The sequence below is a fragment of the Mus musculus genome, chromosome 5 (genome assembly GCF_000001635.26).
Source record: "Mus musculus strain C57BL/6J chromosome 5, GRCm38.p6 C57BL/6J".
NCBI classification, from domain to species: domain Eukaryota; kingdom Metazoa; phylum Chordata; class Mammalia; order Rodentia; family Muridae; genus Mus; species Mus musculus.
The window spans coordinates 11,556,223-11,581,330 of record NC_000071.6 but is presented as its reverse complement, the minus strand read 5'-3'; the positions used below and the strand labels follow the sequence as shown (position 1 = coordinate 11,581,330).

The 25,108-nt window shown below is 36.8% G+C and overlaps 1 long non-coding RNA gene across 2 annotated transcripts in view; it reads left to right on the top strand.

Moving 5' to 3' along the window:
* Nucleotides 1-12,678: 12,678 nt before the first annotated feature.
* Nucleotides 12,679-25,108, top strand: part of Gm52803 — a 145,200-nt gene continuing 132,770 nt past the window's right edge. For both annotated transcript variants that reach the window (XR_003955860.1, XR_003955863.1), the window contains exon 1: nt 12,679-12,729. This is a non-coding gene — a long non-coding RNA (predicted gene, 52803). The remainder of the gene's footprint in view (nt 12,730-25,108) is intronic.

Below are 25,108 nucleotides of genomic sequence, written 5' to 3'. Positions count from 1 at the left end.
GCCTTGATTGAAACTGGAATCGGATGTGATAAAAACTAAATTCTTGCTAGCAGAGAGATAGCCATGCTTGTAACCCGCATCAGCAGTGAGTTGTATATTGATATGAGCAAGTTACTGGAACTTTTGCTCATTTCCCTTTTTTGGTAAAGGAGAATATCAATGAAAGCCACACCACAGGGCCACAGAGCTCTTAAGAAAGGATGAAGAACCACTAGGAACAGTGTGTTTCTTTTGAAGTATTACTTGCTAAGTACCAGCTCTCACAAGAGGGCTATTTCCATGCTAGGTCACAACTCTAATATGCATGAAGTACACTATTGTGGCAATGCAAAGTTTTTCTCATACCTTTATTGTGATCCATTATTTCAACCCACAGTATATTATCTCCCTAAATTATCTTTACATTTTCCAAAAATGGGGTCGAATGATTTAGTGAATAATAGAGTAAAAATAATGTTCATGAGTCTTCAAAACTATGTGTTAATATAACGCAGGTATCTACTGTCTTTGGTTGAGAAATCCTAAGCCTGAACTTAATTTTCTTAATGCAGAGTATTAAATTAGATATTGCTTTCCTTAGATATCAGCTCTAATGACAAGAATAAACTGTTAAACCAATTCATTTAGGTAAGTGTATAAAATATCGTTTTATTTCAAAATATCATGTTTAGTTACAAAACACAACTCAAGATAGCGTCTACTGTTATTTTAAATTTTCAAAATATTTTTAAAATTAATTTCATGTGTGTGTGTGCACATGTGTGCATTCATTTGTGTGTGTGCATGTGTGTGTGCACGTGTGTGCATTCATTTGTGTGTGTTCATGTCTGTGTGCATGTGTGTGCATGTGTGTGTGTGTGTGTGCATGTGTGTGCATGTACGTGTGTGTGTTCATGTATGTGTGTGTGTGTGTGTATGCCCGCATTCGTGCGCATGTTTGTGTAGCGCAGTGTGCATATGAGTATAGAGTGCTCTAGCAGCCAGAAGAAGGTAATACATTCCCTGAAGCTTTGGATAAACATGGGAACAGGAACAGAACCTAGGTCCTCTGTCTACCAGCAAGTAACCTTAACTATTAAGCCATTTTACTAGCCCCATTATTTAACATCAAAGTTTTTAAAATATTTTATTCATTTTATGTTTTTGTATTTGTGGGTGTCTATGTATCTGAACATAGTGTGTGTCATGGAACACACATATAGGTTTTAGGACAAGTAGAGGAATAGGTTCTCAACTTCTACTATGTGGGATCCCAGGAACAAAATCTCTTTGCTATGCTTGGCAGGAAGTACCTTTGCCAATTGAGCCATTTTGCTGGCCTGGATTAGCATTAACGTTGTATAAAGAGATTAAAATTAATTCTGACTTTCCACTGAATTATTGTTAAAGAACGGTAGTAGACAGCTCATAGTTCTTATGGAGTACCTACTACCATCACTCTGTTCAAGTGGGCATATAATAAACTGACTCCTAATAACTTATCATCAAAGAAGAATTTTCTTAGTGTTTTATAGATAGGAAACAACACAAAGACCCACAACTGGTCAAGGCATAGAGAGAACAAGAGGCTAAGGAATACTCAACACTAACTGGAACATATATATTACATCTCCTCCTCTTAAGGTTGAAAGATCATTGCAGAATAAGGATGTAGAAAGATTTTAATACCCAAAATTGTGAATCACTACAGCAAGTCTTTTTCTTTTCTTTTTTTTTTTTTAAAGATTTATTTATTTATTTATTTATTTATTATATGTAAGTACACTGTAGCTGTCCTCAGACACTCCAGAAGAGGGCATCAGATCTCGTTACGGATGGTTGTGAGCCACCATGTGGTTGCTGGGATTTGAACTTCAGACCTTCGGAAGAGCAGTCCGGTGCTCTTACCCACTGAGCCATCTCACCAGCCCCCAAGTCTTTTTCAAGACACGTATATGGTACCCTCCTTAAATCTTCACAAATGCTTAGTAGGATCCAAACTTTCTTCTTTCTAGCAAAATCATATCTTTGTTAGTAGGTGGTTCTCATTGCAAACAATAATAAGAAATGCGAAGGATCCATGGCTTTTATTATATATTTGTAATTTGTCATTAATTTATAAAATAATAAAACAATAACAATAATTTATTTTTACCAAAAATACTCAAATGAAGAAGAAACTATTTAAAACTTTAAGATTTATTATTATTTTATGGGTATGACTTATTTTTTTCTGAATGTATGTACACACATCCTGTACATACAGTACCCTCAATGGTTACAGATATCATTTGATCTTCTGGCACTCTATTCATAGGAGATTTTGAGCAACCATATGAGTGCTGGGAAATCAATCCAGATTCCCTGCATGAGTAGTAACAAGTACCCTTAGCCATTGAACCATCTCTTTACGACAGAATAATTTTATTATATCAAAACATGATTGAAAATAGCATAATACTTGCATATGGTTTTCCATGCTCTAGCTAACCACGGGTTACATAAAATATTTGTGATACTTGGAAGTAAAATATGTTGTTTTATATATGAGCATAAGACCAAATATGAGACTGTCTCATTAATTAACTAATTAATTATTTATTACACATTACAAACATTGTACAGGTAGACAACTAACAAATTCTCCCTCTTGGTGAAAAACAGTCTTCATAATCTACATGGATATTGATCGACGAAGCACAGAAACTTCTCAGCATACCAATGCATTTTTGTCCTACTAGGCAAGACCAAACAAAAATATTCACTTCGTTTGCCCTTATGATATTATACAATACTAAAAGCAAACTAAACCACTGAAATTATGAGTGAATAATACATTCAGAAACAGAACATGTAGTAATATTTAATGACTATGTCTTAATTTTAATTGTAAATCTGAAGGAAATAAAATAAAAGCAAGCTTACTGATTTTATTTCTCACATGGCAAAGACTCTACTATTATCAAACAGGGGAGGGGTTTTCAAGGAAAGAAAAAAAAAGAACCTCCTATCTTAAAAATATTGGAAATCTAGCTTATTTCTATTGCTGGTTAGAGAGGGAAAAATTTTTAGAATTGGAATACTATTAGAAAGTCAATCAATGAAAATTTAATATTAAACTTTCCAGCTGAAAACTTTGTAATATAAGAGATAGAACTGCCCTCAAGACTTATGAGTAAAACTTAAGAAAATGAAGACTATATATTTGATCTGGTCCTATGTTAGCATGGCTGAGAATCTTTTGTTATCTTTAAAGTTTATTAGTACTGTTCAGACTACTTTCATTTTTTAACCATTTCTAGTGTGAATTCTAATACTATTTCAATAGAATAACCTAGCTAATATGTAGCTCTAGATTACAAAATATAAAGGCTCTTTTCAAAATGCTTCTGTAGGTGTTAAATTAATTCCAAATACATCTGTATTAACTTTTCTGTTAAGCTTTATGGAATTGTAATACATTTTTGTTTATGGCATGAAATTCATTCAGTAGTTTGAGTACAAGTGAATATAAAGGGTTAACACAAAGCTGGAATATGATGGTGAGCTCTGGCACTTAACTAAATATCCTTATATTATGGTATGAACTATGTCAGACATTCTGCCTTTACCTTGCTACCAACAACATATACAAGCAAAACCCAATGAAACTGAAGAAAACAAAACAAAACAAGAAGATAGTGTCAAAATAATGCATAATTACGATTATTGGTAAATCATATCATTTTGGAGAATTACAATTGCCCACTTTCAGTGCTTCTTTTGCTTTATTAAAGCTTACAGTTAGATCTTTTGAAAACCCAGTTAGGATTAAATTAAATCCCAGAATGAGCTACATATGCAAAATTTTCTCAGACCTTACTGTCATCTTGCATTTTTTTTTTAAAATAAAATGTCTTAAACTGTCTTGAGTTTGATAATCCTACAAGCTAAAAAGAGGAATAATTGTGCCGTGTTTCTTAAATTTTCAGATTAAAATATTTGGTGCACAATTTAAAAAGAAAGGTCATGGGGAGGAATATCCAGAGGATGATACTTTGCCCGAGGAAAATGTACAGCTCATTGCCTACGTTAAATGACTCTGCAACTGCACAAGAACCTAAGAGATGGTACTCACCACTCTAATATAAGGAGCACACAGCCAAGCTTTGTGGTTATTTTTTTTTTCACAAATTGCTTGTTTTTTTCCCCCTAAAATGTTCAACATCAGTTAAACATTACCAGAAAATAAATTATTACTCACCATCTGTCTTAGAATCTGAGTATTATATTCCCCATTATAAAAATTTAGTAATCACAACCTTAGAAAGGGTTATGGAAATTCATCATTCATTTGATATACAGACAATACAGAATTCAAGAACAAAATAATCAGCACTAAATAATTATTGTTAGAAATTGCAATAACAAAACTTCAATAATACCTCATGGTAAAATGAGTAGTATTACTTTGCTTTTCATCCTGGGGTGGCAGTTGTAAAGTTAGTCACCATGGCACATTTACTCACAAAAAGACAATTCTTTAATATTAAGCAGAAGAAATTATGTTGGACACCGTTACCCACATTACTGCTCACAGTGATGGAACAATAAAAGGAGTGCAGAGAATTATCATAGGCAGTACTGTGCATAGAATAGAGGCAATAATACCTGTTCTATTATCAGTCTGTTCCTGCATACAAAATCCATACCATATAGTGTGCCCCGAATTCTACCTCACAATAATATTAATCAATTTAAAATCAGGACTTTATGGAACTGTTTTGGTGATATCAACTTAAGTTGATATTCAATGCCTTAATGCAGCTACCACTTTGTGTATCTCAATGGAACAAAGACCAGTACAATGTGGTTCTTCTGGCCTTGATTTTTCAGATTTCATGTCCCAGCTAGAAGAAATGACCAGTGAGCTTACTAAGAGTCTAGTCTTGTAATAAACTATAAACTTTTGTGCTAGAAGAATCTAAGGATGGAATTTTCCCAAGACAGGCACCAAAACATCCATTTAAGAGCATTACCAAACTCATGGTTTCACTACATATATTTACGTTTTGAAGGGAAAATATTGTCTTTAAATTCTAGCAGCCTCTGAGCACAACTTGAGGGATTTAAAAGTTTAAATGATTTACTGAGTTGATTTCCGTTGCATGATGGTGCCTTGGCAAGGCATACTTTCTTTGGTTGCCTGATTAAAATCAACTATTAGGTGAAAATTGGAGCGGGTCATGAAATGAGTGTGTGAGTGTTTGACCTGATTAATGATTTCAGTGAGCTGTGTGGTGCCAAACAGGTGCAAATATCCAATTTCTGGTCACATCAGAATGGGCTAAAGAGTTTACTCTTCTGATCTGCATGTACTCTTCACAAATGCCTACTAAATTCTACGTTGTTTGATTATAAATCCACTTAAAGATGTTTAGATTTAACTAATAAATAAATGTGGCTTTTTTTTTTTGCTTTTGACTAAAGCCTCCAATCTGTACCACAAACACCTCAGTCCCTTGTGCGTTCTATTCTTTTTTCTAATTTAATGTGGTTAATTATCTCTAAATCACACCTCCAGTTTATTCCCTTGTCTGACTTAGTTCTTCTAAGACAATGTTCATTAGACTCATCCATGTTTCATAAGGAATTATATACTTATTTTACTTATTTTGTCATGTTGATACAAAGTTTTGCTACAGAGTCCCAGACTAGGTTGAAACTCAGCAAAACAAAACCACCTTGAACTTGCTATCCTGCCTCTGCTTCTGGAAGGCTGTTTCTATAGAATTGCATCAGTATCCTTGGAATATATATTGCCTGTTCTAATCTTTAGTGTTTCATGCAGAAATATTCTTTTGATATGACATTCTAGTGAATGGATGTGGTCCCAACTTCTTTGTCAACAACAGAAAAAAAAAAAAAAAACTGTGATGAGAATCCAAAAGACAATGGCAAGTAAAAGTACCATGTGAACGAAGCTTTTCCTTATTCCCCCACTAAGTGATTGATAAAAGATGAGATAGCTGGATAAACTAGACACAACCAAAGTTTACACTGAATTTCAAAAATGCCATGAGTGCATGTTATCAAGTAAAGATCAAAGCATTATAGATTAATATGCTGTATGGTAGGAAGAACTTCTAAAAAAATTTTGTATTTCTTAAAGTAGCATCATTCTTTGCCTGTGGTTTCTCTTATAATTCCCACATTCTTTATCTCAAGAAAATTACTTAAGGAAATGCATGCTCTTTGAAATGAGTACTAAGTTCACCTCTCATTCATGTGTAGTACAGTCTTAGGGATGACTTTACTTTAAGAATAATTTTTACCCTAAAGTATGTAAGTACAAACCTATTCTCTGAGAATTTACATGCAAATTCACTTACACATTGAATATATACAATCAGTATAATGTATTTCTATATCTCCCATACATTTATTTTTTTTAGCTGTGTAAGTTACTAAACAGTTTTGGCTATTAAACTTCAGTTAATATCACTTATTGCTGCCGACAATAACTGCTTACTGATAGGAGCCTGGTATTGGCTGTTCCCTGAGAGGTTTTACAAGTACCTGACCAATTCAGATGCAGATACAGCCAACCATCAGAAGGAGCCCAGGGACCCCCAAGGAAGAGGTAGGAGAAAGACTTTAGGAGCTGAAGGGGATTGTAATCTCATAGGAAGAACAATATTAGCTAACTGGACCACCCAGAGCTTCCAGGTATTAGACCGCCAACCAAAGAGTATAGAGGAGGGAGTCATGACTCCCTCATGATACATATGTAGCAGACGAAAGCCTTATCTGAAATAAATGGGAAGGGAGGTCCTTGGTCCTGTGGAGGCTTGATACCCCAGCATAGGGTAATGCTAGAGCAGTGAAGCAGGAGTGGGTGAATGGGTGGAGGAACTCCCTCGTAGAGGCAAAGGGGATGGGGGAGAAGAGGGATAGGATGGGGGGTTTGTGAAGGGGTAACCGGTAAGGGGTACATCGTTTGAAACGTAAGTGAACAAAATGATTAATAAAAATTAATATTTCTTTTTTTTGATATTATATGGATTTTAATACATCTAAAAGTTATTTAATTTCCTCAACTTTTCTTTTTTTTTCCATTTTTATTAGGTATTTAGCTCATTTACATTTCCAATGCTATAGCAAAAGTCCCCCATATCCACCCACCCCCACTCCCCTGCCCACCCACTCCCCCTTTTTGGCCCTGGTGTTCCCCTGTACTGGGGCATATAAAGTTTGCAAGTCCAATGGGCCTCTCTTTCCAGTGATGGCCGACTAGGCCATCTTTTGATATATATGCAGCTAGAGTCAAGAGCTCCGGGGTATTGGTTAGTTCATAATGTTGTTCTACCTATAGGGTTGCAGATCCCTTTAGCTCCTTGGCTACTTTTTTTGGCTCTTCCATTGGGAGCCCTATGATCCATCCATTAGCTGACTGTGAGCATCCACTTCTGTGTTTGCTAGGCCCCGGCATAGTCTCACAAGAGACAGCTACATCTGGGTCCTTTCAATAAAATCTTGCTAGTGTATGCAATGGTGTCAGCGTTTGGATGCTGATTATGGGGTGGATCCCTGGATATGGCAGTCTCTACATTGTCCATCCTTTCATCTCAGCTCCAAACTTTGTCTCTGTAACTCCTTCCATGGGTGTTTTGTTCCCAAATCTAAGGAGGGGCATAGTGTCCACACTTCAGTCTTCATTCTTCTTGAGTTTCATATGTTTAGCAAATTATATCTTATATCTTGGGTATCCTAGGTTTGGGGCTAATATCCACTTATCAGTGAGTACATATTGTGTGAGTTTCTTTGTGAATGTGTTACCTCACTCAGGATGATGCCCTCCAGGTCCATCCATTTGGCTAGGAATTTCATAAATTCATTCTTTTTAATAGCTGAGTAATACTCCATTGTGTAGATGTACCACATTTTCTGTATCCATTCCTCTGTTGAGGGGCATCTAGGTTCTTTCCAGCTTCTGGCTATTATAAATAAGGCTGCTATGAACATAGTGGAGCATGTGTCCTTCTTACCAGTTGGGGCATTTTCTGGATATATGCCCAGGAGAGGTATTGCTGGATCCTCCGGTAGTACTATGTCCAATTTTCTGAGGAACCGCCAGACTGATTTCCAGAGTGGTTGTATAAGCCTGCACTCCCACCAACAATGGAGGAGTGTTCCTCTTTCTCCACATCCACGCCAGCATCTGCTGTCACCTGAATTTTTGATCTTAGACATTCTGACTGGTGTGAGGTGGAATCTCAGGGTTGTTTTGATTTGCATTTCCCTGATGATTAAGGATGTTGAACATTTTTTCAGGTGTTTCTCTGCCATTCGGTATTCCTCAGGTGAGAATTCTTTGTTCAGTTCTGAGCCCTATTTTTTAATGGGGTTATTTGATTTTCTGAAGTCCACCTTCTTGAGTTCTTTATATATGTTGGATATTAGTCCCCTATCTGATTTAGGATAGGTAAAGATCCTTTCCCAATCTGTTGGTGGTCTTTTTGTCTTATTGACGGTGTCTTTTACCTTGCAGAAACTTTGGAGTTTCATTAGGTCCCATTTGTCAATTCTCGATCTTACAGCACAAGCCATTGCTGTTCTGTTCAGGAATTTTTCCCCTGTGCCCATATCTTCAAGGCTTTTCCCCACTTTCTCCTCTATAAGTTTCAGTGTCTCTGGTTTTATGTGAAGTTCCTTGATCCACTTAGATTTGACCTTAGTACAAGGAGATAAGTATGGATCGATTCACATTCTTCTACACGATAACAAACAGTTGTGCCAGCACCAATTGTTGAAAATGCTGTCTTTCTTCCACTGGATGTTTTTAGCTTCCTTTTCGAAGATCAAGTGACCATAGGTGTGTGGGTTCATTTCTGGGTCTTCAATTCTATTCCATTGGTCTACTTGTCTGTCTCTATACCAGTACCAAGCAGTTTTTATCACAATTGCTCTGTAGTAAAGCTTTAGGTCTGGCATGGTGATTCCGCCAGAAGTTCTTTTATCCTTGAGAAGACTTTTTGCTATCCTAGGTTTTTTGTTATTCCAGACAAATTTGCAAATTGCTCCTTCCAATTCGTTGAAGAATTGAGTTGGAATTTTGATGGGGATTGCATTGAATCTGTAGATTGCTTTTGGCAAGATAGCCATTTTTACAATGTTGATCCTGCCAATCCATGAGCATGGGAGATCTTTCCATCTTCTGAGATCTTCCTTAATTTCTTTCTTCAGAGATTTGAAGTTTTTATCATACAGATCTTTCACTTCCTTAGTTAGAGTCACGCCAAGATATTTTATATTATTTGTGACTATTGAGAAGGGTGTTGTTTCCCTAATTTCTTTCTCAGCCTGTTTATTCTTTGTATAGAGAAAGGCCATTGACTTGTTTGAGTTTATTTTATATCCAGCTACTTCACCGAAGCTGTTTATCAGGTTTAGGAGTTCTCTGGTAGAATTTTTAGGGTCACTTATATATACTATCATATCATCTGCAAAAAGTGATATTTTGACTTCCTCTTTTCCAATTTGTATCCCCTTGATCTCCTTTTGTTGTCGAATTGCTCTGGCTAATACTTCAAGTACTATGTTGAAAAGGTAGGGAGAAAGTGGGCAGCCTTGTCTAGTCCCTGATTTTAGTGGGATTGCTTCCAGCTTCTCTCCATTTACTTTGATGTTGGCTACTGGTTTGCTGTAGATTGCTTAATTAATATTTCTTATCATTCAGAGAGCATTGCCCAAATAATATATGTGCAAGAGCGCATGCCCCATGGTCCCACGTGCTAGAAGTTGATATGATGATGTTGCTATTGTAACTTTCCATGATGCTACATCCATAGGAAACTGTATACTATTCCTTCTTGGAAGACAGATTTATCGTTAACATAATGACTAAATGACTAGAAATAAAGATTAAGCTTGGCATTATTAAAATGCCTTAAAATTTCAAGAGAATTTTTAGCCGTTCAGGGACCACGAAGAACTGGGTATACCTGAAAGGGAGGTTGGGAATGAAATAGGATGGGCCGGCAAAAGAAGAAGGAAGCCAAGACAAAGGTTCTCTGATCAAGGCTCAAAGTTTAATTTTCAGCTGTGCGTTTATATAGGGGAAACCCAAAGACCCATCCTTTGTTTTGGCTGGGTTGTGTTGCTTGGTTTCAGCTGGATTCTGTGGCAGAACAAGCTCAGCAGCTCAGGAGGCAGTCTGCTTCTGCAGGTGGGCAAGGCAGGAGATTTTTAACTAGGTCAGAAGACTCCACCCAGTTTGGTGGAAGATGGACTGTGGCAAACAATTAAGGTCTGATTAGCCTGCTCAGGACTGAAGGGGAGGGCACAGAACTTTTTTGAAAATAACAAAACAAAACAAAACAAAACATAACAAACAAACAAACAAAAAAACTGCCTTAGAATGAAAGACCTATCCTTGAGATGTGAGTTTTCACATGAATAGAGGACCTCCTTGCAGGAGTCTTCCTGTGTGTAAGTATCTGATCATAACAGGAACAAAATAAGAAAAATTCACATGGTATGAATGTGGAAACAAACTTAGAGATCTCACTCACAGTAATTGACATTCTTTTAGACAGAGTTCCCCCTAATACTCATGTTCTTGGCTTTTGAAGCTATGTTGCCAAAAATCAGGGTACAACTCACTGTTGCCAGGTGTGCCATGTCTCACAGGCTGCCAGAGAAACCCTGAAGGCTGTTTGTAAGATGTCATGCTTGTGGTGGGTTGGGTATTTCCTAAGACTTTAATATACACAAAGGTAGCTTGTAATAATTACTTGAAATGGAGAACAATATAGCTTAAATATTAAAATGTTAGATGAAAACTACATTGCCATACCTGCAAAGAAAATACATTGAATGTAAGATAAAAATGAAAGATTTAGGAAGATTATTGTGCATACTATTTTGTAAGTTGTGGAGCAGAATACACGAAGCTTGGTTTTGAGAATTCCCACACCTTGATTCTTGTAGATATCAATGCATTCTTTAATTAAATACTTCTTTAAAATAGTGAGTTTTATACTGATTACCCTGGATAATGCCCAGATTTCTTATCAGTTAGATTGAGAAATATCCCTTGGACTTTCATTGCATCTTGAATATACTATTTCTGTCATTGAAATAACTTTACACATTTGAGTTTTAATTTTGTTCATCAGAATCTACAAACTTTCTCATATTTCCGTGAAAATTTGGTACCAGACAGTATTCCTGCAGCTCACATTCCTGAACTAGAAATTGATGTAAGCGATTGTGATGCCCATGACTCCTACGAGAGTTGTTCTTATCCTTTACTCTCAAATTTCATAAGATGTAGAGATAAGACGAGCAATTATGAAATAAGCACATCAGACACAGTTTTGTATTTTTATGGAAAAGATGTTTCAACGGACTACGGATACACTTGATCCAAAATATGCAACTGCAACTTTGGTCAGAGAATTGTGAGAGATCAGCTTACAGTGTAGATTCTCATGTGGATGGAAGATATATGACACACATTCCTTAAGTCATGCGCAAATGTGATAACATACAGTGGTTTATAAGAGAACATTAAATGTTGTGTGTTCCTTGAAGATAAAGATTGTTCCTTATTCATATATGTACATATTACACACACAGTATGTCCCTGAAAAGTTCTTTGTGATGAAGTTATGCTTATTGAATTTGTTGTTTTGAGTTATACTACTTCACTAGAGTGAATATAGGAGTCTGTAAACCTAGGTCAGTGCCATGCGTAGGAATCCCACGAAGAGCTTAATAAAATATCTCATTTTTTCTATGATATTCTTTTTCTATGTGACATAGACACTTAATTCAATTAGGAATGAGTTAGCAGTGTAAAATAAAAATAAGGTAAAAAAGAGGAAAAAGATCATAGAAATTTTGGTTATAAAAAGAAAAGTAGCAACTAAGAAAAGGTTATATTTATTTAACATTTTTTTAGGTTTTTCTTTAATAAGATATCTTCTTTATTTATATTTCAAATGTTATCCCCTTTTCTAGTTTCCCCTCTGAAAATCCCCTATCTTCTCCCCTTTCCCCCTGCTCCCCAACCCACCACTCCCATTCCTGGCCCTGGCATTCCCCTATCCTGGGGCATAGAGCCTTCACAGGACCAAGGGCTTCTCCTTCCATTGATGACTGACTAGGCCATCCTCTGCTATGAATATAGCTAGAGCCACAAGATCCACCATGTGTTTTCTTTGATTGGTGGTATAGTTCCAAGGAACTCTGACGGTACTGGTTAGAAACTTTTTATATAATTATATAATGTTACAATTATACAGTAGCAAAATCAATATTCATTTAATTTTATTGGAATTAAACATAAAGACAGTAAGATTAAGGAAAAGAAAATGCAGAATATATATTCATTTAACCAGCCATTAGCAATTTGATTTTTGAAATATGTATCTTAATTTAAAATATCATTAGAAAATAAGCTGAATTCTTCTTGGAAGAGGATAGCTGATTTTAATTCATAAAAGTTGTCTTCTTTTTTTTCATGTTGTGACAAAACATTCTTACCAAAGAAAGCAATATACATGAGAGAAAAAGTTTCTTTAGCTGATAATTCTAGATTATAGTACATGTCAGTAAGAAAGGCAAAATAGCAAGGACGTTAAGGTATTGCTCCACAACCTTAGAGCAGAGAAAATAGATGGATGCATTCTTCAAATATTTAACTGACTTTACTTCTCAATCAATCCCAGTTTATTCAGTCCAAGAGTGCTCCCTATATTCAAGGTAAGTGCTCTGACCACCATTAAACAATTAAGATTCCTAACAGTCATGTCCACAGACCAAGCTTATTGAAGAAATTCCTCATTGAGAATCTCTTTCGAGGTGATTTTATACTCTTTCAAGCTGACAGTTAAAACTAACCATTGCAGAAGTATTCTCTTTCTCTCCCTAAGTGCACCCAAACCAAGCCAATATTTAAAGAAACAAAATGAGAACAAAGATAGAAATAACTCACAACAAAGGTCTTGCTATTGTCCACAGACCCTCAAAGATTCATTTAGGTTCATATTTTATATAACTAGACTATAGCCCATCACAGGCTGCTTAGACGTACATACAAGACTTTCTTGGAGAAAGTATATCTTCTATCATTTTTTTTAGTTTAAACAAACTTGAGTTCTTTGTAAAGTTTCGATATTAGAGTTTGGCGACTCTTATAGAAGAATAGGAAGGATTGGGGCCAGAAATGGGATAGAAACTCCACAGAAAGACCAACAGAGTTAACTAACCTGGACTCTTCAGGCTTTCAGGAGTCTTTACCACCAATCAAAGAACATACATGGGCTGGGCCTGCTAGACCTCCCCACTCATATGTAGCAGATGTGCAGGGTAGTCTTCATCTGGGCCTGGAACAACTAGAACAGGGACTGTCCTAAAAGCCATTGGCTGTACTTGAGACATGTCCTTCTAGCTGTGCTGCCTTGTCTTGTGTCACTGTAAGAGGAGATGCCTAGCCTTGCAGAAGTGTCTGGATTAGAGGATACCCAGGGGAGCCACACCCACTCAGAGGAAAAGGGGAGGGGTGACCAGGAGGGGGTAGCAGTGAGTAGGATGTAAAGTGAATAAGGAAAACAAATAAATTTAAAAAAAAAAACAAAAGCAAGATCAAAACAAACATATGATTTGAGCATTTTGATTTAGTGGTAGTTATTTTGCAGACTTTGTAGTAGCATAGAGTCTGTAGGTTTCTGCTTCACTCTGATGGCTGGTATTAGAAATCTTCATGAGTTTACCAAATGTAATCTATGAGGAAAGCCTTCAGCTAGCTACTACCAAGTGAAACCTGGGATTTAGCAGTTGAAATACTTGGTTAAAGAACACGAGTAATTACCTTTGCCTTTTGAATAAATGCTTTCCACAGCTTCTCCTTTTACAGATGTGTTTATTATTCACTGTAGCATATCTTATGCTTTTTGCTGTTTTTCAGTGTTTGTTAATGCACAATATGAATAAATTGTGTTACCAAATTACATTTCCCAAAGTAAATTTTGTGAATTTTGATTGAATGCTTTGATTTTTTACATATTACTAAAATGTATACCACCAAAGAATATATGTATAACAAAATTTAATATGATTATTGTTAATAATAAATAATGTTTCCTATTTATTGTCATTTCCTTCATCTATTGATTGTTTCTTTCCTATGTTTTCCCCTTACAGAGCTGACATAGATGGATCTTTAGCTCATGGACTGAAGATATAAATGAGAAAAACAAAGAGTTTCCATGGAATAATCATCAGATTTCATGGTAATTTCAAAATGAGAAGTCTACTAGAGAGGCAAACTTGATCTCTTTCTAATAAGGTCCAGAGACCTTTGAAGTTCTGTGTATGTAACTGTAACACATTCTTGCTTGCCAGAGGGTTTAATTCAGAACAAAAAATATAAGTTAATAACATCCTGAAAGCTTTCCTAATATGATGCATTGTTGTGCCTTGTTGGAGATCTCCAGAAGACCAGCAAAGAGTCAACTCTGAAGCAATCACACTAGGATCTCTTTATTCCAAGCTCAAGCTTGGGTCACACCACCTACTCTGATGCAGCAGAGCAGGAGGAAGAAGTCCCTAGTTCTCAGTGGGACAAGGTTTTATAGAACATGTTAGGCAAGTGAGGGAGGTTCTAGTCTGGCACATATTCAATTGTGGGGGCCATTACAAAATTTTTAGGTGCCTTTAGCGTAATTGGCTGCTGCTGGGAGTCAAACCATACACTTCTGCTTTCCTCCTGAATGGTGGTTGGAAGTGGATTGCCAGGGGAGTAACCTGGAGACTGTTAGTTAACTCAAGTTCAACCCTGGATCAGGTTCTCTAAGATGGAATCTGAATCCAAGATCACTAACAATTACTAACTGCTTTATGTGTGTTTTCTTCTTATCTTCACACAATTAGCTCTTCATTACCATAAGCTCTTAAATTTATAATTTTATCACCCACGGTATATAACTAAGAAAGCTGGTGCCTATAATTATTCAGCAGTTTTGTCCAGTGCCCACAGCTGGAATGTATCTATATAACAAACATTTTACCTTCTTACTTCTGTACTACCTATAAAGGTGTCTGTGGATATCAGCACTTATTCACCTAGCAGAAGCTACAATCACCCTGAGGAGAAACCTCCAGGCAGCTACAGGGAGTAATTTTGATTAGGTTAGCCTCTGTACACACCTATGGGTGATTATCTTCGTTAGGTTAATTGAAAAGGCTGACCTACCCTAACATTGTAGCATACATCTTGCTTGGATACTGTACCTCTTGCTTGGATCCTGTACCTCTTGCTTGCATCTTGGACTGAAAAAGAGGAAAGTTTGTTGAGTCTGAGCTTTCCTCATACTCTACTCCTGGCAGGTTCTTCTACTGTAATTTTTTTCACCGTGGTGGAGTTTAATCCTGAACTGTAACTTAAAATTAACCCATTGTTTAAGAGATTTTTTTTGTCAAGGATTTTAATACAAGATCATAGGAGGCAATACCCAGGTTCCAGATATGCTAAGCACTTAAACTGTCTAGCTGCTGCAGTTTTTCTTTCTTGATAAAGAAATGGAATTGTGTATGTGTTTCAGAGAGACCAATGAAGCTTCTTTAATTAACATTGCACTCTATAGCAGGTTTCCATATGGAGTCCATTCAAAGTTGTCATTTTTATTTATATCTTGAAAGCCCAGCTGGGTGACAACTGTTGAAACAATACAATTTCAAGACTCACAGCAAAAGTGAGAAAAGTAAAATTCTTCTCAGGCTTCATGACTTCTCCATATTTGTACTTTGTACAAGCAAGTTGATGTGCTAATACATATTTTAGAAAGATAAGAACTCAAGCATATTGTGTTAGGGAAAATATCCAAAATAATTTAAGTCATTGATTAGATGCTGATCTTTACACAATGACTCAAGTGATTGTCACTTACTCTTGCAAATGTAATTCAGATATTTTTCTACATTTATAATCTCAAAATAACTAATCATACATATTTAAGTATATTTATGATATATGATAAAACAAATTTAATTAACAATAAATATCAAAATTCAGTGTACTAGTATTCTGTATAGTGAAATAGAGGAAGAAAAGGGGAAGGACAAAAATTACAAGGATCTGTAGATATGGATTAGCAAATATGTGTGTGCTTGCTTTTATTTTGGATTAGCTTATGAGTTTTTGAGTGTGTTATACTTTTGTAATAACAAAAATTAACTCAATGCTAAGTATAAACAGAAACTGTATTCTTTAAGCATATAGATATATAAAAGTACACTTAAAAAGGACTAAGAATACAGCAATGGAATTATATATTATCAGTCTAGTATATCATGATGGCTTTATGTCCATTGTAAACCACTGACTTAACTATGTCTGACCAAATATGGGTGGGTACCTTTCCAGATAATTTCTTCCCATATGCATCCCGACAGTTGCCAGTAAGTTTTTGAATATGACTCATCAAAAATCTAAAAGAATATATATTTCATTCAATTATCTCCAGAGACTCGGGCAGTGTTAATGCTAAAATAGCTCTTGATGTTTAAAACAATGGAATAAGGATGGCTATTTTGTTTGTTTGTCAAAGTGTTTATTTTTCATCTGCCTTGATTCTCTGAGTTTATCATTATATCATATTTTCAAGAAAAGAGTATTTTTGTGCCTTCCTCATTTTGTCTGAAAATTAAAGAATAAATGTCACCTGCACTCCTAAAGTCATGTGGAATATAAACATTCTCACTCTTCCATAGAAAAAGAAACAGCATCCCTGGGATGAAACCTACTTGGTCAGGATGGATGATTGTTTTGATGTGTTCTTGGATTCGGTTAGCAAGAACTTTATTGAGGATTTTTGCATCGATATTCATAAGGGAAATTGGTCTGAAGTTCTCTATCTTTGTTGGGTCTTTTTGTGGTTTAGGTATCAGAGTAATAGTGGCTTCATAAAATGAGTTGGGTAGAGTACATTCTACTTCTTTCTTGTGGAATAGTTTGTGAAGAACTGGAATTAGATCTTCTTTGAAGGTCTGATAGAACTCTGCACTAAACCCGTCTGGTCCTGGGCTTTTTTTGGCTGGGAGACTATTAATAACTGCTTCTATTTCTTTAGGGGATATGGGACTGTTTAGATTGTCAACTTGATCCTGATTCAACTTTGGTACCTGGTATCTGTCCAGAAATTTGTCCATTTCGTCCAGGTTTTCCAGTTTTTCTTGAGTATAGCCTTTTGTAGAAGGATATGATGGTGTTTTGGATTTCTTCAGGATCTGTTGTTATGTCTCCCTTTTCATTTCTGATTTTGTTAATTAGGATGCTTTCCCTGTGCCCTCTAGTGAGTCTGGCTAAGGGTTTATCTATCTTGTTGATTTTCTCAAAGAACCAGCTCCTTGATTGGTTGATTCTTTGAACAGTTCTTCTTGTTTACACTTGGTTGATTTCACCCCTGAGTTTCATTATTTCCTGCCTTCTACTCCTCTTGGGTGAATTTGCTTCCGTTTCTTCTAGACGTTTTAGGTGTGTTGTCAAGCTGCTAATGTGTGCTCTCTCCAGTTTCTTTTTGGAGGCACTCAGAGCTATGAGTTTTCCTCTTAGGAATGCTTTCAGTGTGTCCCATAAGTTTAGGTATGTTGTGGCTTCATTTTCATTAAACTCCAAAAAGTCCTTAATTTCTTTTTCTATTACTTCCTTGACCAAGGTATCATTGAGAAGAGTGTTGTTCAGTTTCCACGTGAATGTTGGCTTTCTATTATTTATTTTGTTATTGAAGATCAGCCTTAGACCATGGTGGTCTGATAGGATGCATGGGACAATTTCAATATTTTTGTATATGTTGAGGTTTGTTTTATGACCAATTATGTGGTCAATTTTAGAGAAGGTACCATGAGGTGCTGAGAAGAAGGTATATCCTTTTGTTTTAGGATAAAATGTTATGTAGATATCTGTTAAGTCCATTTCTTTCATCACTTCTGTTAGTTTCACTGTGTCCCTGTTTAGTTTCTGTTTCCATGATCTGTCCATTGGTGAAAGTGGTGTGTTGATGTCTCCCACTATTATTGTGTGAGGTGCAATGTGTGCTTTGAGCTTACTAAAGTTTCTTTAATGAATGTGGCTGCCCTTGTATTTGGAGCATAGATATTCAGAATTGAGAGTTCCTCTTGGAGGATTTTACCTTTGATGAGTATGAAGTGCTCCTCCTTGTCTTTATTGATGACTTTGGGTTGGAAGTCAATCTTATCAGATATTAGGATGGTTACTCCAGCTTGTTTCTTCATACCATTTGCTTGGAAAATTGTTTTCCAGCCTTTCATTCTGAGGTAGTGTCTATCTTTTTCTATGAGATGAGTTTCCTGTAAGCAGCAAAATGTTGGGTCTTGTTTGTGTAGCCAGTTTGTTAGTCTATGTCTTTTTATTGGGGTGTTGAGACCATTGATATTAAGAGATATTAAGGAAAAGTAATTGTTGCTTCCTGTTATTTTTGTTGTTAAAGTTGGCATTCTGTTCTTGTGGCTGTCTTCTTTTAGTTTTGTTGAGGGATTATCTTCTTGTTTTTTCTAGGGCGTAGTTCCCATCCTTGTATTGGTTTTTTTTTCTGTTATTATCCTTTGAAGGGCTGGATTCGTGGAGAGATAATGGGTGAACTTAGTTTTGTCGGAATACTCTGGAAATCAGTCTGGCGGTTCTTCAGAAAATTGGACATAGTACTACCGGAGGATCCCGCAATACCTCTCCTGGGCATATATCCAGAAGATGTCCCAACCGGTAAGAAGAACACATACTCCACTATGTTCATAGCAGCCTTATTTATAATAGCCAGAAGCTGGAAAGAACCCAGATGCCCCTCAACAGAGGAATGGATACAGAAAATGTGGTACATTTACACAATGGAATACTACTCAGCTATTAAAAAAAATGAATTTATGAAATTCCTAGGCAAATGGATGGACCTGGAGGGTATCATCCTGAGTGAAGTAACCCAATCACAAAGGAATTCGCACAATATGTACTCACTGATAAGTGGATATTAGCCCAGAAACTTAGGATACCCAAGATATAAGATACAACTTGCCAAACGAATGAAATTCAAGAAGAATGAAGACCAAAGTGTGGACATTCTACCCTTTCTTAGAAATGGGAACAAAACACCCATAGAAGGAGTTACAGAGACAAAATTTGGAGCTGTGACGAAAGGATGGACCATCTAGTGATTACCATATGCAGGGATCCATCCCATAATCAGCTTCCAAATGCTGACACCATTGCATACACTAGCAAGATTTTGCTGAAAGGACCCAGATATAGCTCTCTCTTGTGAGACTATGCCGGGGCCTAGCAAACCCAGAAGTGGAAGATCACAGTCAGCGATTGGATGGGTCACACGGCCCCTAATGAAGGACCTAGAGAAATTACCCAAGGAGCTAAAGGGAACTGCAACCCTATAGGTGGAACAACAATATGAACTAACCAGTACCCGGGAGCTCTTTTCTTTAGCTGCATATGTATCAAAAATGGCCTAGTCGGTCATCACTGCAAAGAGAGGCCCATTGGACTTGCAAACTTTATATGCCCCAGTACAGGGGAACACCAGGGCCAAAAAGGGGCAGTAGCTGGGTAGGGGATGAGGGGGTGGGTATGGGGGACCTTTGGGATAGCATTGAAAATGTAAACGAGAAAAATACCTAATTAAAAAAAAATCAAAAAAAAAAAAAAAAAAAAAAGGAAACAGCTTGTAGCTTAGTATGCCAAGACAATGACTTAGAACATTAGCTATGTACTTGTCTCAGCCATTGTGTCAAAACCAGCACATTGAGAATGAGAAGTTACTCTCCTCATTCTATTTTTCAGAACTTTATCGTTGAATGTATCAGTCCACACTTAACATGATTATTATATAAACTCTAAGTGAGTGTCAAAACCACTGAGAGCATGGGACAAGGCAATAGCTCCATGCAAACATTGCTTAGAATATATCAGGTATAGGTGCCTCTTATTCAAATAGGACATCATAGTTGCCTAAGGAAAGAAGTATGTGTATTTATATCAGTAAGAGTTCATGATTATGGGGGTTTATAAGTAAAAATTTCAATTCTGATAAAGTTGGGTAGATTTCAACAATTTTCTCTTCCAAAACCTAGTGCCGAATCTATTTTGTACACTTTGAACAATAAATTGCAATTTTGTTCCACTGCTCTAAGATTCTGCTTCCTTGTGGTAATCAGAGATGGTAATTGCTGGAAAATTTATCAAGGCTGCTCTCGGGCACACAGGGAAGCCTTGGTTTTCTGTAATCATCATTTATTAATTCCTTAACTACAAATTTCATCAGATTATCAACATCTTAATAAATACTTTGAAAATTTGGCCAGGCATAACATCACATAAAGTAAATGCCACTGGCAAATAATTGTGGTTTCTGTTTCTCTCCAATTATTGATTTTCTCTTTATGTTCAAAATCTTTTCCACCTGTTCCTAAGACATGATCTGTGCCAGCTAATACTTTGCATTTGTGCTGATGTTTTACAGGTGGTAACTCTACAGGTTCTATTCCATTCCAGTTAACACATTTTGACTAAACCTAAAACACACACATTCACACACACACACACACACACACACACACACACACACACACACGCACACACACAAAATTAATGAGAGTGTCTTAGTTATGGTTTTATTGAGTGAAATAATATACCATGACAGTGGCAACTCTTATAATAGAAAGCATTTAATTAAAGCTTCTTACAGTTAAAAAGTTTATTCCATTACAATCTTGGCAGGAAAGCATGGTGGCATGAAGGCAGATAAGGGGAGAGAAAAGGCCCTGAGAGTTCTACATCTTGATCAACAAGCACTTTTTCCAACAAGACCATAATACTCCAACAATGTTGCTCCTCCTAATAATGTCACTCTCAATGGGCATATTGGGGGAAATTTTAATTCAAACTACTACATTCCATACTCCCTGGTCCCAATAGGCTGATAGTTGTATCATAATGCAAAATACTTTTAGTCCAACTTCAACAGTCGCCATCGGCTAACAGTTTTATTTATTTATTTATTTATTTATTTATTTATTTATTTTGGTTTTTCGAGACAGGGTTTCTCTGTATAGCCCTGACTGTCCTGAAACTCACTCTGTAGAACAGGCTGGCCTCAAACTCAGAAATCCGCCTGCCTCTGCCTCCCAAGTGCTGGGATTAAAGGTGTGTGCCACCACGCCCTGCTAGGCTAACAGTTTTGACCCTGTGAAAAGTTTCTTTTGAGAGTCATGGCTATCTCTTAACTGTAATCACCTATAAAATTAGAATCTTAAAGCATATCACATACCTTCAATATATAATGGCATATTACCATTCCAAAAAAAAAAAAAAACAAAACAGGAACATAATGAGAATATACTGGAACCAAATGAGATAGAATACCAGCTGGGCAAACGCCCAACTCTGCATGTCCATAACTAATGTCAAAGTGATCTTCAGATCTCCAACGGCATTCAGCTTTATTGACTGCAATGTACTTCTTTTTCTTTGGCTGTTTCAACTCCTTGTTCCATGTTTTCTTGTCAGATATCCTGTGGTTCTGTCATCTCCAACATGTTGGAGTTTTCAGTGCAATTTAGGCTTCACTTTCAGAGCTTCACACAATGGTATCAATGTAGGGAACATCTCTGACACATGTATGGCCTCAGCACCTTTTCCTTATCTTTTGAGGGAGACTCCATAACCCCTTTGTTCTATCCTTCATTCTAAAGGCAGAGCCACATGGCTGAAGCTGCCAACTTCTATACCTTGCTGGCACTAGAACATGGCTGGTTGTACAAGCTTCTGTTTTATAGCTCTCTATTGTGGTTGGCTTCCTTCCCTGCCTAAACCTGGGTGCTCTGAAGACCAGACAAGCCTGAAAGACAGAGATATACTTACCCCTGTCTCCTGGGAGCTGGGATTAGAGGTGTGTACCACCAAAACGTGGCCTATATTTATATTGAATTTCTTTGGACAAGTTGGAAGCTTAGCTGGGTGGCATCTTGCCATGAGGTCACCACTCATTTTATTTCATTTTAACATCAAGATTTTTTTTTAGTCTTTATCTCACCGAACAGAAAATTTCCACTTTCTGTTGCTCCTTTTCCCCTTATAGTGTACATTTTGTATTTTTCCATACTGAGCTTGCTACTTTTTCTTATAAATCTCTATAAGAATTAACACTAATAACAAGACAACAGTCAACACTTTGAGGTTTCCTCTGCCAATGTCATTAATCCGAAACTCTTTAATTTAGCCTCAGACAGACTTTTAGGACAAATTAAAAAAAAAACAGTTTTATTCTTTGCCAAAATATCATAAGAGACTGCCATACCTAGGGATCCTTCCCCTCTGTTGACATAAAACTCAGACACTATTGCTGATGCTAAGAAGTGCTTACTTACAGGAGCCCAGTGTAGCTGTCCCCTGAGAGTCTCTGCCAGAGCCTGACCATTACAGATGATGATATACACATCCAAACATTGGACTGAGTGCAGGGACTCCAATGGGGAAGTTAAGGCAAGGAATGTAAGCTGAAGGGGATTGCAGCCTCATAGGAAGAACAACAATATTAACCAACAGGGCCCTCTAAAGCTCCCAGGGACTAAATCCCAAACCAAAGAGTAAACAGGGGAAGCCCACAGCTCCTTCTGGGTATATAGCAGATGATTGCCTTGTCTGGCAGCACTGAGAGGGGCGGTCCTTAGTCCTATGGAGGCTTGATTATCCAGGATAGGCTAGGAAGCAGGGGGAGGGAGGAGGGGATGGCGAGTTGTGGATTGGAGACTGGGAAGGGGGAATAACATTTGGAATGTAAGTAAATAAAATAAACAATAAAAATAAAAAATTAAAAAACAAAAACATTCTCTAGTCCAATAAAAATATTCTTCTTGTCTAAAACCAAATAAGCAGAGCTCCCATGCTTCAAATAACCTTCAGCTGTCTATGAAGAGACACCGTGACAAAGGCTACTTTTATAAAATTTTAAGCATTCAAACAGATCATGGTGTAAGTCAATTTTTAAAGCATTTAAGAATAGGTGTGCTCCTCCCTGGAGAAGACCATTGATCCCACTTTTGCTTATAATCCTTTGCCTAGACTTGAGGCTCACTACCTTTCCCTAGTCTAGGCTATCATGTCTGTTAGTGTTGTCCTTGCTTAGGGTATCCATTACCAAATAACTCACTCAAGAATATGCACATATAAAACTATTGCATAGGCAGATCAGGCTATATTTGTATGTTTTCACACACATATACAAACATAATTAAAGAGAAAAGTCATGAATTTGAAGATAGCTGAGACAGAGGTATATAGTAGACTTAGAAGTAGGGAAAATAATGTTACTATAATCTCAAAAATATTTGAAGTTTTAGAAAATAGATTGTAAGAGAATTAAGACAAATCTGAATTTATTCTATAATATGGAATAATACTACTTTTGTTTCTCTGGATAGTCAAATCTGAAGCTGAATTAGTCAGTCTTTAAATATAACTCATGATATGATGTGCATGAAATTGAAGTAATAAATCATAACTTTCATGGAACATGAACAGGCTCTTTAGTGCTGGGGAAATATAAGAACTGCTGAGGTAGAATCTGGTCTGTTCTTTCTACAGGGCAATGCTAGTTTTAGAAGCAAAAGAATTTATTAAAAAGTCAGTGGTACCAACTCTAATGTTGATGTTTTTATTTTATTTTATTTTATTTTTAAGCTAGACACAGGAACATTTATTTATTTTTTTTTAAATTTTTATTAGGTATTTAGCTCATTTACATTTCCAATGCTATACCAAAAGTCCCCCATACCCACCAACCCCACTCCCCTACCCACCTACTCCCCCTTTTTGGCCCTGGCGCTCCCCTGTACTGGGGCATATAAAGTTTGCGTGTCCAATGGGCCTCTCTTTCCAGTGATGGCCGACTAGGCCATGTTTTGATACATATGCAGCTAGAGTCAAGAGCTCCGGGGTACTGGTTAGTTCATAATGTTGTTCCACCTATAGGGTTGCAGATCCCTTTAGCTCCTTGGGTACTTTCTCTAGCTCCTCCATTGGGAGCCCTGTGATCCATCCATTAGCTGACTGTGAGCATCCACTTTTGTGTTTGATAGGCCCCGGCATAGTCTCACAAGACAGGCTGAGAAAGAAATTAGGGAAACAACACCCTTCTCAATAGTCACAAATAATATAAAATATCTCGGCGTGACTCTAACTAAGGAAGTGAAAGATCTGTATGATAAAAACTTCAAGTCTCTGAAGAAAGAAATTAAAGAAGATCTCAGAAGATGGAAGGATCTCCCATGCTCATGGATTGGCAGGATCAACATTGTGAAAATGGCTATCTTGCCAAAAGCAATCTACAGATTCAATGCAATCCCCATCAAAATTCCAACTCAATTCTTCAACGAATTAGAAGGAGCAATTTGCAAATTCATCGGGAATAACAAAAAACCTAGGATAGCAAAAACTCTTCTCAAGGATAAAAGAACCTCTGGTGGAATCACCATGCCTGACCTAAAGCTTTACTACAGAGCAATTGTGATAAAAACTGCATGGTACTGGTATAGAAACAGACAAGTAGACCAATGGAATAGAATTGAAGACCGAGAAATGAACCCACACACCTATGGTCACTTGATCTTCGACAAGGGAGCTAAAACCATCCAGTGGAAGAAAGACAGCATTTTCAACAATTGGTGCTGGCACAACTGGTTGTTATCATGTTGATGTTTTTAAACTGTAAAGTAAAAGCCATTAGCAGAAGGCTATCGCCTGAGTCATTTCAGAGAAGAGAAGGAAGCAATTGCCTTAGTCCCATGGTAGCAGTATTTCATGTGCACAAGTGACAGAGAAAGAGGCCTTGGGCTTTTGTCTTGTTTTGTTTTAGGATTCATAATACCATGCTCCATTTCTATCCTCTTTGGAAATAAAAATGGTTTGCCCCAGGGTCCATAGATCTTCCTATTAGAATTTATTTTTGAGATGATCAGTGATTGTGGGCCAGGCAGTCTGAGACAAGCACACTTAAGTTAAAGCACAGCAAGAGCTTGTAGCTCAGTAATTCATAAGCAAATTAAGATTTCCTTTCCATTAAGT